At 41.0% G+C, this 17,524-nt stretch overlaps 1 long non-coding RNA gene across 1 annotated transcript; it reads left to right on the forward strand.

The window, feature by feature from the left end:
- Positions 1-5,260: 5,260 nt before the first annotated feature.
- LOC132394115 (uncharacterized) lies at positions 5,261-16,848 on the forward strand. Its single transcript, XR_009512184.1, has 3 exons — positions 5,261-5,502; positions 10,407-10,535; positions 11,211-16,848. It is a non-coding gene; the product is annotated as an uncharacterized LOC132394115 (long non-coding RNA).
- Positions 16,849-17,524: the final 676 nt, after the last annotated feature.

The following is a 17,524-nucleotide window of genomic DNA, read 5'->3' on the forward strand; positions in this document are numbered from 1 at the left end:
GGCTTTATTTGACATTGATCAACAGAAAAAGACTCTTTTGTGTCAAAGTGAAAAGAAATCTCTACAAAGTGATCTAAGTTAATTACAAATATAAAACTCAAAATGATTGATTGCATAAGTATTCACCCCCTTTAATATGACACACAAAATCATCACTGGTTTTAGAAGTCACATAATTAGTTGATTGGAGATCAACTTGTGCAGTCAGGGTGTTTCAATTGATTGTAGTAAAATTACACATGTATCCAGAAGTTACAACTGCTGGTGAGTCAGTATCCTGGCAAAAACTACTCCGTGAAAACAGAAGAACACTCCAAGCAACTGCACGAAGAGGTTATTGAAAAGCACAAGTCAGGAGATGGATACAAGAAAATTTCCAAGTCACTGAATATCCCTTGGAGTACAGTTATGTCAATAATCAAGAAATAGAAGAATATGGCACAGCTGTAAGTTTGACTAGGGCAGGCTGTCATCAAAATCTGAGTGACCGTGCAAGAAGGGGACTAGTGAGGGAGGCAACCAAGAGACCCATGACAACTCTGGAGGAGTTACAAGCTTCAGTGGCTGAGATGGGAGAGACAGCGCATACAACAACTGTTGCCTGGGTGCTTCTCCAGTCACAGCTTTATGAGAGAGTGGCAAAGAGAAACCCACAGTTGAAAAAAACTCACATGAAATCTCAGACAGAGTTTGCCAGAAGCCATGTGGGAGACTCTGAAGTCAGCTGGAAAAAGGTTCTATGATATAATGAAACCAAAATTGAGCCTTTTGGCCATCAGACTAAACGCTATGTTTGGCATAACCCAAACACCACACATCATCAAAAACACACCATCCCTACCGTGAAGCATGGAGTTGGCTGCATCGTGCTGTGAGGATGCTTCACTGCAGCAGGCCAAGAAGGGCTTGTGAAGTTAAAGGATAAAATGAATACAGCAAAATACAGGGAAATCTTGGAAGAAAGCCTGATGCGGTCTGCAAGAAAACTGCGACTTTGGAGAACATTTATTTTCCAGCAAGACAATGACCCAAGCATACAGCCAAAGCTACACAGGAATGGCTTAAAAACAACAAAATTAATATCCTGGAGTGGCCAAGTCAGAGCCCAGACCTCAATCCAATTGAGAATTTGTGCTGGACTTGAAAAGGGCTGTTCACTCACAATTCCCATGCAATCTGACAGAGCTTGAGCAGTTTGGTAAAGAATGGGGAAAAGTTGCAGTCCAGATGTGCAAAGCTGTTAGAGACTTATCCATTCAGACTCAAGGCTCTGGTAGCTGCCAAAGATGCATCTAATAAATACTGACTTGAAGGGGTGAACACTTCAGCAATTAATTACTTTGTGTTTACTAATTGTAATACATTTAGATCATTTTGACACAAAAGTATTTTTCTGTTGATCAGTGTCAAAATAAAACAAATTAAATCCATTGTAATTCAATGTTGTAAAACAATAAAGCATGAAAACTTCCAAGAAGGGTGAATACTTTATTTAGGCTACCCAAACATCTTTTAAATTATACAATTGAACCCTCATCCACCACTTCTGCTGGCTGCTCGTTCCACACTCAATTCCCTGAAAATCATTTCACCTTTCACACTAAACCTAGTCTTAGTCAACTTGAAGGGGAAAAGCCTGTATGCATTCACCCTCTCTATCTCCCTCATAGTTGAGCATACTTCTGTAAGATCTCCTCTCATCTGCCTGTCCTAACCTATTTAAACTTTCCCTGTAACCCAAGTCCTCAAGTCCCCGTGACTTTGAGCTAGTACTGTTGCTTATCGCCCACACAAATCCTACAATCTGCAACATGCATGTTATTCCTGTAAAAATATATCATTCCAGGACAGCTGTCAAAATTGGTAGAGGACTCTGTGCATAGTTAATTCAGTATAAATTTTTTGTGAATTGAATAAGTTCTAACCTATTAGGTAAACATGTATTTTAGCACTTCAGTTCAGATTAACTCAGTTTTCTTTCCAGGGATTATTGTGTCCAATCCTGCCAAATATGGAATGATTTTACAATGCGCATCGTTGTATTTATTTGCTTGCAGATCCTCGAGGAATGTGTGCATTATTCTGAGCTCCATTCTGAGTTTGATTCTATTTCTCTGTGAGATGTACAGTACTCTAACAATGGAGTTGAAGATGTGCCAGAATCAATACAGCTGAGAAAAGCTAGAGCCTACCAGGTTTTTTTTTGTATATAGGCAAAAGCATTCTGAAATGAAAAGTATTATGTTTCCTTTAAGGAAAAACAGTCTTTTTAATGCAAAGCTTCCCTGCCCCTTGAGGGTTTGAATTTTCAAGGAATCTAAAGAACTGATGATAATGTATCAGCTGCATTTAAGCAGCATTTTTCATAACATAGAACACTATAGCGCAGTACAGGCCCTTCAGCCCACAATGCTGTGCTAATTTTTTAACCTACTCTAAGATTAATCTAACCTTCCCTACTACATTGCCCTCCATGTTTTTCAACCATGTGCCTATTTAAGAGTCTCTTAAGTGTCACTAACGTACCTGCCTCTGGCACCACTCCCGGTATGGCTTTCATGCACCCACCAGTCTCTGTGTAAAGAATTTACCACTGACATACTGCCCCCATATGTTCCTTCAATCACTTTAATATTATGCCCCCTGGTATTAGCCATTTCTGGTAAAAAAAAGTCTTTGGTTATCCACTCAATCTAACCATCTTGTACACCTCTATGAAGTTACCTCTCATCCTCCTTCGCTCCAAACAGAAAAGCCCTAGCTTGCTCAACCTATCCTCATAAGACATCATCTCTAATCCAGCCAGCATGCAGGTAAAGCTCTGCCCTCTCTCCAAAATTTGTACATCCTTCCTAAACTGGGGTGACCAGAATTGAACAAAATTTCAAACTATCTGGGTTTTATAGAGCTGTAACATAATCTTGTGGCTCATGAACTCAGTCACCTGATCAATGATGGCTAACACACCATACACTTTCTTAACCCCCCTATCAACAGTGCAGCAACTTTGTGCTCGTGGACCCCACGATCTCTCCGTTCCTCCGCATTGCCAAGAATGATGCCATTAACCCTGTATTCTGGCTTCAAATTCAAACTTCCAAAGTGAACTACTTCATACTTCACACACACAAAATGCTGGTGGAACACAGCAGGCCAGGCAGCATCTATAAGGAGAAGCATTGTCGGCGTTTCAGGCCAAGACCCTTCAGCTCGAAACGTCGACAGTGCTTCTCCTATAGATGCTGCCTGGCCTGCTGTGTTCCAGCATCATTTTGTGTGTGTTGTTTGAATTTCCAGCATCTGCAGATTTCCTCATGTTTGTACTTTGTACTTCTCTGGGTTGAAACCTATCTGACAACCCAGAGCAGTTCACAGCCAAGAGGTTACTTTGGGTCTGTGGTCACTTGTGTTGTGAAGGAATTGTGTCCAAACGTTTGTATGCAGATGATGATAAGATGACTAATTTGTAATTTTGTAGAGTGGTAAATATTGGATAAGGTACTTCTTTAAAGTTTCATGGGGTCTTTTAGAGGGCAGCAAAGCCTTGCAAAACATTTAATAGCACAGTCTTGTTCAGTCCATGGGGACAACTCAGTTGCTATCACTTAGTCCCATCTTACCCAGCCTGTCCAGGGTCTCCTTCACTATTCAATGAATTCCAAAGTAAGCTTGAGGAACAGCATCTCATCTGCCATGTGTGTGCTGCAGCCTCCAGGAACCATCACTGCATTGACCTGTTTCAGATAACTTGGGTCTTTTTAATTGTATCATAATTAGACTGTTCGACTGTAGATTATCCACTTCAGAATCAGAATCAGGTTTATTATCACTGGCATGTGACATGAAATTTGCTAACTTAGCAGCAGCAGTTCAATGCAATACATAATATAGAAGAGAAAAATAATAACAATAAATAAAATAAAAAGCAATAATAATAAATAAATAAATTACAGTATACATGTATTGAATAGATTTTAAAAATGTGCAAAAAACAGAAATACTGTATGGTTCAATATCCATTTAGGAATCTGATGGCAGAGGGGAGGAAGCTGTTCCTGAATCACTGAGTGTGTGCCTTCAGGCTTCTGTACATCCTACCTGATGGTAACAGTGAGAAAAGGGCATGTCTTGGGTGCTGGAGGTCCTTAATAATGGATGCTGCCTTTCTGAGACACCACTTCCTGAAGATGTCCTGGGTACTTTGTAGGCTAGTAGCCAAGATGGAACTGACTAGATTTACAACCTTCTGCAGCTTCTTTCAGTCCTGTGCAGTAGCCCCTCCATACCAGACAGTGATGCAGCCTGTCAGAATAGTACATCAATAGAAGCTTTTGAGTGTATTTGTTGATATGCCAGATCTCCTCAGACTCCTAATAAAGTATAGCCACTGTCTTGCCTTCTTTATGACTACATCAATATGCTGGGACCAGATTAAATCCTCAGAGATCTTGTCACCCAGGAACTTGAAACTGCTCACTCTCTCCACTTCTGATCCCTGTATGAGGATTGGTATGTGTTCTTTCGTCTTATCCTTCCTGGAGTCCACAATCAGCTTTTTCATCTTACTGACATTGAGTGCCAGGTTGTTGCTGCAGCACCACTCCACTAGTTGGCATATCTTGCTCCTGTATGCCCTCTCGCCACCATCTGAGATATTAACTCATCACCTTGTAATATTAACTCATTTTTTTCTCTCTCCACACACACTGCCTGATCAGTTGAGTATTCTCCTTTTGGCTCCAATAACAGCTTTGACATGCCTGCGCCTGCTTTCTCTCTCTTCCTGTTCTAATCTATTATCAAGCCAGCTCGCTAAATGTAAGAATCTATAGGCAAACCCTGCCCTCACTCTATCAGAAATATCCTTCCCTTCCTCACTTTGCCATCCCTCTCCCAACTCCAACCTTCTCAGTAACTTAAAACCTACTTGTTTGCTCACTTTCCCCCACAAAGGGTAGAAGTGGTGAGCATGGGAAAGAGCAGGAGAGGCAAGGGAGGAACCAAGTGCTCCTGTCAGTTCATATGAGATCTCAAGGTGAAGAAATGAGAGGGGTGAGCTGTTCCAAGGGCCAACAAACTAAAGAACTTTTCATATAACTTATTTTAAAAGCACATGACAAATCATTGGCAGAAGCTGTGTGCAGATGTTAATGGATGAACTTTTTTTTAATATTAGGCTTCCAATTCCAATGCCAGTTTTCCTTTCAAAGGCATCTTTAATTTTCACTGTTAAAAAAACACTTCGGTCAAGCAACGCAAAGAACATTTGATTCTAATTTTGAATTAAATTCTGAAATTCCTTTAATTCCCCACAATGCTTATTGGTGTTTTTGTTCACCGTATAGAATATAGCTGTGCAAGCACATATCTGCCATAACACAATATCATTCTTTTTACAGAAGCAAAGTCACTTTATCTGTGATGGAAGTGTCCAGAATGATGATGAAAGCGTGGAGGTAGACTTTGAGCTACAGCTACACAATGACCCTGTACAACAAGCAGGTAAGTGAATACACGGGATAGCGGGCAGACACGCCAGTGGGGATATTGAAGGTACCTGATGTGATGATAGCCAGGGCAATTGGAAAGTTGCCTCTCACTACAGCAGAAAGTAAAGAGAATAATGAGGCCCAAAGAGAAAGCTGCTAATTTTTATAAGTTCTCTAATAAGTTGCCATTTGCAGAGGAACTTAATATCTTCAGGGATCAATTAACTCTTCCTGGTGCGGTGATGGGCCTTTTGTTAGTCACTGGCCAAAACTCCCACCCCTCCTTCATTGCAATTTCTGAGGGAACTCACACAGAGCAGAAATCTAATAACATTTCAGTTTTCAGTTTGCAATCTCCTTCAACTTCTGCTGGAGCATCTGATTCAGATTTCCCAACTACTACCTACCTGTACTCCCTCAGAATTTAACCCACCGTGACTTCCATAATTGTATGAAATCAAGATTTATTTTAATCAACTGGAGGAACACAAAGGGTCAGGCAGCATCTACGGAGGCAGAAGGATGTTGATGTTTCAGGTCAAGATCTTGCATCAGAACTGAGAATGTAGACAGCAGATAGCCAATGAGGGTGTGGAGGGGGTTGGAGTGAAGCAGGGGCTGGCAGATGATAGGTGGAACCTAGTGAGGGGATGATAGACAGGTGGAGCCAGGTCAGGTGGGTTTAGGGTTGAGGAGATGGCCGCTGGTCAGTTACAGCTGGAAGTGGGATATGGAAACAGTGCAAGGAAATCAGACACTGTCAGGTATGGGAGGGTGGTTGTGGGAGATGTGGAGTTATGAGACAGCAGCTGGAATATGATAAGTGGAGATAAAAGAAACTGCAGCTGTAGGATCTGGTGTAATGAAGATGCAACTGGAATCAAATAAGGGCGACAGGGTCAGCAGATGGAACCAGGTAGGAGAGATGAGCAGTGTTGGTTGGGGATTGAGAATGGCTGAGAAATGGTTGGATTAAGAGAAATGAACACAGGAGAGTGAGGATTACCTGAAATTGGGGCCTTCAATGTACATACTATTTGGCTCTAGGTTACCCAGGTGGAACTCTTCTACATTGCACTTGGCTTTGCCCTGGCAGTGGAAGAGGCTGAGGGTGGACGGATCTGTGTGGAGATGGGAGGGGCAGTTGAAATGGTATTCAACTGGGAGCTCAAGATGACCAATGTGGATGATGTGGACATCCTCTCACGTAGTTCCACCCGCTTCACCCCTCCTCTCAACTCTTCATAGTAGCATCTCCCCTCTACCTTCTGAGGCAGCATCTTGACTTGAAACTTCAAAACCACCCCTCTGCCTCCACGAATCTACCTGACTTGCAGAGCTGGTTCAGATTACAGCATCTGCAGTTTCTTGTGTCCACATTATGTCCACATTGTGTCCACATTAAGCGGCATTCATTGTATGCCGATGTTATTATGCACAAGGTATGCTGCTCAGTACTGTAACCAAGACGACAAAATGCATCTGGTGATAACATGTAAAATCTTAAATCATTGTGTGACATGGGAGAGTGATAAAAAGTTGTGGAGGTTATTTCATTCTCATCTTTTCAGGTAATCTGCAAGTATATTTCTTCAGTCACATACATTTGAAATAAATTGTATATGGATAATTTGTTTTATTAGGCTCTGCCTGAGAAGAGGTGATAAATAGTTTCCACAATAGATGTAATGGGACAATCTACATTATTTTCTCAATGATATACAACAATACTGTTCCTCTTCTTCCGCATTTGCATTTAGTAGCTACTTATCTGAGGAATGAATCCTTCTAACCAATCTGGAATTGAAAAGTTCCGGAAAACTCCCAACTAGTCTCCATGGAAACCTCTGTAGAGCTGAAATTTGTTTTTCTGATAAAGGTCACCAGTGATGCAAGAAAGCCACAGTGGCAGGCCAGGATGGGAAAGCAAGTGACTGTCCAGTTTAGTGGGAGACATTGAATCAACAATCTCCTTCACATCTTTTCAGAAAGATATCATGTGCGTCAGCGCACAGCTCCAAGCCTATTCTAGTATCTGGACTGCAAAGGATAACGTCAGAGGACTAACTTCATCTTGTCCTGTACTTTATGTTCAGTTTAAAAGCTAAATGTTAATTATCTGCTATACTGTTCTTTGTTGGATGTAATCGATAGTTAAAATCTTTAAATATGATTAATGAATTGAAATAACAGACTAATTCTACGCTGTAATCTGCTGCCTGGAAGAGTTCCTCTTGCCAAGAGTCTCTTCATCACTTTATTATTTACTGTCAAAGTCATCTCATGTACAGATAGTTCTGTACCTAGTCTATCATTATATACAATCAATTATTTATATAGGCTAATCTTTGTATATACACCCACACTCTAACAGTTATTTGTACATTGTATTTTATAGGATTTCTTTTATATTTATATTTATTGTGCTCTTTTTGTTTTTTTAAAGTATCCTTTCTCCTTATTATGTTGTGTTTATGCAGCATCAGATCTGGATTTAGCCATCATTTTGTTCTCTTCCGACTCGTGCACTGCAGTTGACAACAGGCAATCTTGAAGCTTTGCTGTATAATTTCTACTTGTTTTCAGTGTCCTCAGCATGTGCTGGGTAGAAGCCACACAGGTTTTGTCTGGCACCTGCATCAGAGATTTACAGACCGGGGAAGCAATAATCAGGCCAAGCATCCGTAACCCCACATCCTTCACCCAATCACCCCATAACACCACCACCACGATAACTGCCCACCCATTATCACTCCAGAAGCACTGTCTTTCATTCATTTGCTTACTTGTATTTATAGATACAGGCCCACCCTGCCCACTTGCTCCACCAACCCATACATTCTTGGAATGTGGGAGGAAACCAGAGCCAGAAGAAAGTCGCACGATCACAGGGAAAAAGTACAAACTCCTTACAGACCACGGCGGAATTGAACCTGGGTCACTGGTGCCCTAATAGTGCAACACTACCACACAGACCCCAAATTTCACAGGTTCATCTGTCTCCCCCTGCATTCTCTCCTCATCCCTAGCCCCTGATCTTCCCTTCCCCACATTCAGATCACTTCTCAACGTAACGTCTGAATAATCTCTGCTCCCTGTCATGATGGTGTCTCGCGCTGTTTGTGCATGAACAGTGGGTACTGTCTTGGGGCTGATGATAATGGAATCATTGAGGATGAGGAGAGAGTTATGGAGCAGCAGGTATGTAGAAAACTTCATCTGAAGAGCTGAAAGAAATCGAACCTTATTATCGACTGCTGTTGCAGAATCCCAGCTATGGTCTGTAACAGTCTCTTAGGCCTGACTTTCCTGTACATGGTCACCACTGTTCATATGCAAGTTAACTTGTATGCACAAATGTGTACTGCATAATGACTGATGTTACGTCTGTGTGTCCAATGTACTTCAGGCCAATGTCCATCACACGTATGGAAGCATAGGTCTAAATTCAAAACGTGCCATGTACAACACTATAACAGTCTGGGGCCTTCCAGAGTTCGGAGTTCAATTCCGGCACCATTCCATAAGGAATCTCTATACCTCCTCCCTGTGGAATGCCTGGGTTTCCTTGGGTGCTCTGGCTTCCTCCCACAGTCTAAAGATGTACCGGGTAGATTAACTGGTCATTGTAAATGTCCTGTGATCAGGTTAGGGTGAATTGGGGTTGTGGGGTGCTGGCAGGTTCAGGAGGGCCTACCCCACGCTGGATCACTAAGTAAATAAAATTAGTAATAAATATTTAGTGATGCAATTCATACTTGGTAAAAATCACGTGGTGATTGGTTGAATTCCCAGTCCTCAGAGTGTCTGGAGCATCCAAACAATTTGACTGTGAAGGCAGTCTCCTTCTCTCACCCCAGATAATGTGCAGGCACATTCCAAACTGGGGGTTCTCACCGCCCCCACCCCCAGCCCAACCGATTGGTCTAAGGAACCAGCTGGACATGGAAGATGGCAGAGAACCCTCCAAAAGGCTGGAGAATGGAGGAACAATCTAACAGAGTTGCATTATTGATCTAAAATTGTTAAGTCTGAAATTCTAAAGTCTAAAATTGTATTTTTATTATCAGTCCCCTTGATAAGGTCTCCTTCCTGCAATAAAATTTTAGCTCTAGCCAGCTTTATGAAGACTATGTACCCGTCCAGACAGTAGCTGAACACTCAGCTAACAGTGCACTACTCAGGGCAATTGTCCTGTACCTGAGTGGCTGCAGATGCTCACCCCGTTGAATACAAGGGCAATGCCACCCCACCAGCTCTGCCTCGCAGAGCCATCTGGAGGGATTTGTACCTGTTGTTCAGAGCCAGGTAGCAAGAAAAGAATTGTGAGCAACCCTATGTAACTCCCTGGTTAAGATTTTTACTGCTGTGCAGTAGGTTTCTCATTTTAGCAGCTCTGTAAGAGTAGTCGGTTCTGCTTTCAGCCGGTTTGAGCTTGAGTTGAGATACGGGGCTTTGTCGCTCCTCCGGAATGTGGTGTCAGCCAATCAAGATGGTGGAATTGGGAGAAGATTCGAGGGAACACTGGGCAGGGAGTTTGTGTGAGGGACACTGGGGGTCTTTGTTGGCGGGAGCCGGGAGCAGACAGGAGGGAAGGTGGCTGAGGGTGGTGTCCCTGTTGCAGAAGGTGCTTTGTGCAGATGAATGGCTTCAAGGAGGAAGGCCAATACTCCACTGGGGCAGCCCATCTGGTCAAGATGGGTTTTGGGTGACACTTGGAAGGTGCAGTGTGTATGTCGAAAACAACGGCTTCTGGAAGATTTAAGCTCCACTGTGCACATGTGACTGTTTAAGTATAATGCATCCTTGTTATTTTTTTCTTCCTTTCTTTTAATAACTGGTTACTTAAATTAACATTCTTAAATATAATTCTTTATAATTGTATGCAGTGTACAATCTATTATTTCTTGCCGACAGGACATTGCTGGGGGCAATAAATCACACAGCATTCACCCCAACCGGGGTTTGGGTGGGTGAGACATCCTAACCTCACGGATTTGATGGGTCGAAGTTGTATACGCTCTAGACGTACCGAGCCTGAGAAAGGTGAGTTCTCACTGCACAGTCCAGTGGCTGTTAACGAGGGGCTAACGAGCCGTGTTTCCAGAGGTGCCCACTAAAAAGGGGTTTCACTTTTATAGGAGCCAAACTAACAACTCAGAACTTAGAAATGATGAAAATCATTGGAATTTCAGAGATGGGCAGTATAATTATCTAAAACATGATGAGCTATCATAAACAAAACCTCAAATTATTAAATATATACCTGTTTTTGGTAAAATATTTAAGATTCTGGTACTAATTATGATAGATGAAGGAGTTCAATTGGCAGAATTGGTGATATCAATAATGAGTGTCCATTATTGTAATAAAGCCACAAGGAATCTATTCTAACTCAAAGCAATGTGTGCAGCTATTTTTGAATAAATGATCATGTGCATTGTACATAGTTACTCTGGAAGAAACAGTTGTATAATAGAAGAAGAGAGCTGATGTCAAGGAGCTGAATGATACCATGTTCATTTAAATAGTTATCTTGCCATACTTATTGTTGTTTATTAATTTTGCTCAGATATGGTATGGATTACCAAAATGCAAATAGTTGCAGATGTTGGAAGATAGAAATAAATATTGGAATTATTTAGCAGGTCAGGTAGCATCTGTGGTCTTTGAAGAACCAGTCTTTGACCTAAAATATTAATTTTCTTTGTTTCTCCACAGATGCTGCCTGACAATACCTCCACATTTTGCTTCTGTGTGCAGATTATGTTCTGCGATGCAGCTGAACCTGTGACTCCCAGAGTTTGATTTTCAGCCCTGCTCTAGTCTATTTGATGCATTATTCAAAAGAAATAACAAGGATCTGATTAGCGGAAGTGGAGGGGAATATTTTTACAAAGTCGGCTCAATAGAAATTATCGTCAGTTTTGTTCACTTGATCATTTTTTTCTATACAATGTTTTACATTTTCATTTCACTCACACTCTAGCTTGTCTATCTGTTGCAATGAAAGGAAGAGCTCTGTGTTGTATGGGGTTTTCCTCTTTACTTCCAAAGCGGTGAGTGGGTGAATGTAAATTATACGTTGACGTACTAGGGCTACAATTCATAGCTGAGTGTACAAATTTGCATTGTTTTAATTGACTGTTGTGTAGAACAATTCAATTCCAAAAACAAAATCCTGTAGTATAATGTAAGATTTACTTCAGCATTATTACAGCATTAATTTCCTTTTTTCCTTTTGTGGAAACATAATGTTTAAATACGAGATCACAAACTTAAAATTGCCTGACCTGTCAAATAAAATCAATAATACTGAACAGACATGCAGTGGGGATGGAGGATTGTAATTGGGTTTATCTGTCCATCAACATGGTTTAAGAATAATACACAGCTGCTGTCATCAACTTGCATGCTGGGTGACCTCAACAGCCAGTTGTAGCCATTTGCTTACCACAGTGAATGGAAAGAGGCAGGTCAGCATCAGTGCCATGGAGACTATTCCATAACACAAGGACTAGATGTAGGGATGAGGGGAAGATGAGGCATGCTTGGGGAAAGGTGGAGATGTGCAGAGCAGGCTTTCCTTGTGGGGTCGCAGGGGACCCCAGATTGTGTTCCTGTCCCACTCAGCACTCAATAACTTTGGATGGCTCCCTCTTCTTCCCTCTATGACAAGCTGCTGAAATACTATCACACTGCTACTCTGGGAGGACGAATCTTGACACAAATTGAGGAAATGCTGGTTAGACCTTACAGACACTCCCAGATTAAAATAAATACTGGATCAGAAGCTGAAAGAACTACGAGATTCCACCTAATTTATATAAAACAATATTTACTTATAGACTACAGGCTACTGTTAATGAGCAGCTAAAGTAGCAGAGAACCCCATCAAATAAAGCAGTAGGTCCACGTGATTTTTTTAAAAGAAACTCTATGTTCAGCATAACCACTTAGAAGAAACGAGGGTTTCCATTCACCTGGACGTAATCCAGTAAATTGGTCAAGGAGCTGAGAAGGGGCATCCTTGCTTAATTTCATAGGATCTTTGTTGCATAAATAAAAATACTGAAGGCTTAGGAAATGAAGCAGTTTATTTGACAATGTTGCTGGTTTAAAGCAAGTTGCAAACTGGAAATACAACTGTCAGATTGACCTTGTTCTCAAGCCAGAGAATATTAACACGGTTAATATAGAACTGATGTTTTCTTGTAAATTAATCAATAATAGACCTTAAGGTGCAAATTAAATCTAATGGATATTGCAGCTAATCGAAACACTGTTCAGCTTAGCTCATTCAAAGTTACACTCCAGTAGGTACTGTACATTAATACAGCATAACTGACCGGTGAGCTTATAATGCTGAAATTGATAAGAGACAGTAATATATTGTGAGTTAATTAGGTGGCCATGGAAATAAATAAAATTTACAGAACTCTAAATTGCTGACTACATTTTTGCAATCTTGTTTCAAGCTGACTTAATACAGAAATAATTAATTTAGAAGCAACTGACCTTCCTATTGCTGAATATTAAGAGAATGAATTAATTATTCTGACATTTTTAAAACTCAAAGCGTAGTTATGTAGGGATCTGAATGAGTGAAAATGAATAGCTTAGAAAGAGGGCGATCATGGCAAGACAATCATTTTGAGCTTCTATTCACGACAATTTCCCATTGACTAATCACTTGGATATTTATCGCATTTCAAACAGTCTGAACAGTTTAAAACTGGTCACGAGAATACCAGTCACCAACCTTTGTATCGAGTATTACTCTACTCATCTGGTAAACAATTGCAGTTTGTGATAGTAGAGATCTACATTAATACATTGAACAAATTAATAAGCATTCATAACAGATATTGTTGAAAGTAATTTCACATCATTACTAGCCTTTCAAACACAACGGAATGTACTTATTGGTTAGTTTTTGTAAATGCACAACTTTCATGAAACAAATTTCTGCATTTTCAAAGTAGGGAAGATAAATGTCTTAGCCTTTTTAAGTATACTTCTTGAAACTAAGTAAGCAGAGATGACTACACTTTCTTTAAAAAGTTGAAAGTAAAAGAGTTTATGAGCTTTTAAGAGATGCCAAACATTTTTCCATTGCTTGTTTATTTCTGTAATTTCCAGAAAATTGCAACTTTTTTTTAACACATGTTCAATCCAGGAAACGTAGTAGGCTTTGCTAATTGCTCAGGAATCAGCAAGATGGGAAAAGCAGAGGAAATGCAAGGAATGGCAATGCTTCCTATTTTAGTTCATGGCTATAATGCTGCTGTCAGGAAGGGGTTTCTAATTAGAAAAGTGAGTGCAGATGGTAGTCCGGAGTACTCTGAGAACATTTGCTCAATGATTAGTTGAAGGTTAGACTTAGTGGGTGGGCAGCATTGGCTCTCACTGGGCTTTCAAAGCACGGCCATTCATGGCCAGCCTCAGACACTAACCAGTTTATTTATTTAAATAACAAACATCCAACCCTGAAACAAGTGCAGCAGCAGAGGGCACATCCTGAATAGGATGAGACAGTGTCTTTATTGTCGCCCACCCACATAGCCTCAGACATGTTTCATAGGTGACTTGCAGCAAGGAAATGCCAATATCCATTCACACATCAACTAGAAAGAAGTCACAAATGCCTGTTTTACCACAGTCAGTTCCTGTTCACTGAATGTCCACACTGTTTTAATCGCTTTTGATAAATATTTACTTCAAAGGAATTCACACTGAAATATCCGTGTATGTTCTTTAGTAAACTAATCTCTTTTGAATCAGTTTTTGCAATATTTCCTCTTTCTCCTGAGTTAACTCACAACATTCATGTTAACCTCTTTGTCAGGTAGACATGGAGCCTTTCATGCAAGTTTTTCCAATATTTTATTTGACTTAACCACCAAAAACTCAACTGCAGCTATGGGGGAAATACCCCACCTCCTCTCCGAACTATTTCCTGCCAGGACTCAGGACAGGTAATGCTCTCACTCCCTGGAGTGGGACTGTGGCTATTACACAAGACTGGATTTGATAGCTGGTGTTTAATTACAGTCCAAAGATCTGACTTTCTAAACGATGGTTCATTTTTAATGTTCTTCCACATGAAAGAGGACTTTGAAAGGAAGATTAGTACAGAAACTTCAATTTAAATAAATAATCTTCATTCATGACTCTAAGGAACATGGTGCAATTACTAACAGGTCATTTTAGTTTTCTCTCTTAAACCTTCTCTTTGCCCATGTTTGCTAATGGCAATTTAGTATGAACTCATACTGTGCTTGCCATATGTCTGCTTCTTGTAAACCTGCAGGGAAACAAAAGCATTTTTCAGGTTTTTTGACAATAGGGTGCTTGCCCGATGAATGCACACAAGGGTGCACATTTCACTGGGTTCAGAACTTGCTAAGTATCCATTTTCTAATCCCGCTGCATTTCCCCAAATCTTGGGTCAGTCTTTATAATATTGCTTGGTACGCTGAGCTTTCTCAGAGCCAATTCCCAGGGTTGAAATGGCCACTATTAGAGGCATGCATTCAAAATGCGATGGGGTAAGTTCACAACAGATATGGGAGACAACTATTTTTCATTCAGAGAGTGACAGGTACCTGGAGTGCCTGGGGCAGTGGTGGAGGCAGATAGAGATGTTCAAAAATCTTTTAGATATGCACATGAGTGTGCAGAGAAAGGGAGCTATGGACATTACGCAGGCAGAAGGGATTAATTCACATAAACATTTAATTAGTTCGGCACGACATCATGGGCTGAAGGCACTAGTCCTATGTTGTACTGTTCCATGTTCTGTCCTGGGGTTTTAAACTCAGGAGTAGATTTCTAAAATTTCATAGAAGTATCACTGAACAAAAAGTAATGTTTACCCCAAACTGATTAGGTTTGGGGTAAAGTGGGTTTACAATGAATTCTTGGCATTCATTAATATTTCTATAGAATGGGTGTAAAGAGATTGACGTTGACTTGGTAATAAGAAGCAGAGGGAAATGGTGAAGAGTTGTTTTTGTAATTCGGGTCCTGTGATGTGGGGGTTGCAATCGTTACTAGGAATTACTGCTTATGGTATACATTCAGAATTTAGATGCAAATATAGGAGGTGCAGTCAGTAGGTCTGTAGATGACCAAAAATGGTGATGTTGGTAGTGAGGAAGATACTCTTAGAACACAGACTGATGTTGATACATTAGTACAACCAGCATAGAAATGACAGGTGGAATTTAATCCTGATAGGCCGGCATGGTAACGTAGTGTTTAGCATAATAATTTTCAAGCACCAGCAACCCAGGTTCAATTCTCCCTGTGGTCTGTATGCTCTCCCCGTGCCTGCGTGAGTTCCTTCAGGTCTCCTCCCATATTCCAAAGATATACAGGTTAGTCGTTTCTGAGCAAGCTCTGTTGGCAGTGGAAGTGTGGCAGTATTTGCAGGCTGCAGTATTTACAGTGAAATATGCTATTTGTGTCACGACTAACACAGTCCAAGGATGTGCTGGGGGCAGCCTGCAAATGCTGCCACGCTTCTACTGAAATGTTCAGTTGAATTCTAGGTTCAACTAGAACAGGCATGGGCAAACTACGGCCCGCGGGCCATATGCGGCCCGTTAAGCTTTTTAATCCGGCCCGCAGAACTTGATGAAATTATATTAATAAACCTTGTTAACGTTTTTCCCCGCAATTCTGGCGTCTTCCCAATAGATGACGCACTCTATATACATTGACCTTTGTTGAGGTGCAGCGTATTACTCCACATTTGCGCTTTACTTTGTGACCTTGTGGCGACCCATTTCCTGGCACATCCGAACCGGCTCACAATTAGCCAGCATTCCGGCTAAGGGAGATAGCCTGTGGGGATTTGCGAGCACAGAGCTCCGCATATTGGCGCGCTCTCACTGTTCTGTCATTGTGCAGGTCGTTGTTGAGTTTTGGCACAGGGAACAATTGAATAAGAAGGAGCAGGACAAGTAGACCTGCATCTCCTACCGTTTTTGAAATAAAGACAGTCAGGAGGAGAGTGATGATGATAATATCTTGAAGGATAACAGAATTTTCAGTGCTTTAAAATAATAACTGTTACTATTAAAAAACGCTGTATTTTAATCATTTAATTTTCAGTGTTTTAAAAGACATTTCAATAAATAGCTAAATACCATGGGACTTCAAAGACAGATATTTTGTTGTAATGCATTTGTTCATTTTCAATTGAAATTAAAGCACGTGTTTTCTACATATCCCATGATATTTTATTTTCTCTTATGAGGTGTATTACCAAAACACTCCGTCCATCTGCTCCTGGTCCGGCCCCCCTGTCAAATTTTAGAACCCTTTGTGGCCCTCAAGTCAAAAAGTTTGCCCACCCCTGAACTAGAATCTAGGTCTCTGAGGGAGGAAGTTGACCAAAGTGTGATTGCTGTAATGAGATGGAGAGTTGGCTGAGAGTGGCAAGCAGAATGGCTTCCTGCTGCTTCTGGACCTTGTACTCATGTCAGCAGATGCTCTTCTTTAGGCAAGCAAATTCAGCTGAGTCAATCACAGGTTTACTCATCCTGTCAGGAAATGCAGAGCAATGGAGACAATTTAACAGTGGACAATAACTTTAAGAATAAACTACAAAATAACAAGACACAAGGGACCACAAAACAGGAGAGAACAAATACTAACACAACAAGGCAAGAAGGTAATTGAAGGTTAGGAGCAACTGGCTGAGGCTGGCTGGTTCGATGGGTGAACAAGGATTGCAGATGAGAGTTGGGTTTAAATAGGCTGCAGGTGATGAATTGGAAATGAGTGGCAGGTTATTCCTCTTAGATGGGTGGAAACTGGGAGAAGCCTGCCTGTGCAGGCCTGAGAGTGTCAATAGTGAACGTAATGAATGTGGTGTCAAGATGGTGACCAATATAGTAGATTGCTCTGTCCTAGGTAGTGGTAACCTTCCTGGTATTGATTATTGTTGGAGCTGCGGTTATCAAACTAACTCATAAAGTGCACTGTAGATTTTAGGGTGTCTTGCTGGAGAATAACCTGTCTCT

Source organism: Hypanus sabinus, chromosome 5, assembly GCF_030144855.1.
Source record: "Hypanus sabinus isolate sHypSab1 chromosome 5, sHypSab1.hap1, whole genome shotgun sequence".
NCBI lineage: Eukaryota > Metazoa > Chordata > Chondrichthyes > Myliobatiformes > Dasyatidae > Hypanus > Hypanus sabinus.